This window comes from Otolemur garnettii, unplaced genomic scaffold (assembly GCF_000181295.1).
Source record: "Otolemur garnettii isolate 467f Iridium unplaced genomic scaffold, OtoGar3 scaffold00104, whole genome shotgun sequence".
Taxonomy (NCBI): domain Eukaryota; kingdom Metazoa; phylum Chordata; class Mammalia; order Primates; family Galagidae; genus Otolemur; species Otolemur garnettii.
Window position 1 is genome coordinate 2,072,910 of NW_003852499.1, and position 1,537 is coordinate 2,074,446.

Genomic DNA, 1,537 nt, shown 5'->3' on the forward strand with positions numbered 1-1,537 from the left:
AAAAAAAAAAAAAAAAAAAAAAAAAAGCTAATAAAACAGGAAGAAAGAAAGACAAAAAGATAAAAAAGAAAGAAAAACAGGAAGGAAAGGAGGGAGGGAGGGAGGAAAGAAAGAAAGAAAGAAAGAAAAAGAAAGAAAGAAAGAAGAAAGGAAGGAAAGAAAGGAAAGAAAAGAAAGAAACAAAGAAAGAAAGAAAAGGGGCTCAGCGCCAGTACTTCAGCGGCTAGGGCACCAGCCACATACACCAGAACTGATGGGTTGGAACCCAGCCTGGGCCTGCCAAACAACAATGACAACTGCAACTAGAAAAGATCCAGACACTGTGGCAGGCACCTATAGTCCCAGCACTTGGGAGGCTGAGGCAAGAGAATCACTTAAGCCCAAGAGTTTGAGGTTGCTGTGAGCTGTGACGCCATAGCACTCTACTCGGGGTGACATAGTGAGACTCTGTCTCAAAAAAAGAAAGAAAGAAAAGAAAAGAAAGAGAGTGTTTGCCATAAAAGTTGGAATGCTACTTATCTCTGGTGAGGACAGAGTGGTGAATGATTAGGCAGGGACACACAGATCATTTTACAGTACTGGAAAAGCTCTTTGACTTGGCCTGCATGGTGGTTATTCCCTTTATAAGTATTCCCTCTATAAGTATTCATTATATTTTATGTATTATTGTGCCCTGTTTTGGTGTGTTATATTTTACCATAAAACTGGCTTTAAGAAATATTTAAGCTAGAGGTAGCGGCTCACATTTGTAATCTTAGCATTCTGGGAGGCTGAGAAAGGAGGATCTCTTGAGTTCAGGAGTTCGAGACCAGCTAAGCAAAGCAAGACTCTGCCTCTACTAAAAATAGAAAAATTAGCTGGGTGTTGTGGTAGTTGCCTATAGTCCCAGCTACTCAGGAGGCTGAGACAGGAAGATCACTTGAACTCAGGAGTTTGAGGTTGCTATAAGCTAAGCTGATGCCATGGCACTCTAGTCTGGGCAATAGAGTGAGACTCTGTCTCTAAAAAATAAAATAAAATAATAATAAATAAATAATAAATATTACAGGCTCACGCCTATAATCCTAGCCTTCTGTGAGGCTGAGAGGGGTGCATTCCCTGAGCTCAGAAGTTCAAGAGCAGCCTGAGCAAGAGTGAGTCTCAGAAAAAAGAAAAGTTAGCTGGGCATTATGGCTGGCACCTGTAGTCCAGCTACTCAGGGGGCTGAGGCAAGAGAATCACTTGAGCCCAAGAGTTTAAGGTTGCTATGAGCTATAGCACTATGGCACTTTACCAAGGGTAACAAAGGTAGACTCTGTCTGAAGAAGAAAAAAAGAAGCATTTAATTCAACATTCATATGTGAAAAAACTCTTAGCAAATTAGGAATAGAAGTGGTCTTCCTTAACTTGAAAAAGTTACTATGACATTTTAGATAAGACATATATATTTGAAAGTTATTTATAAGAAGCCTATAGCAAACACCATTCTCACTGGGAAGACTTTGGAAGTACTTACTTTAAAACCAGGAACAGGCTCGGCGCCTATAGCTCAACCGGC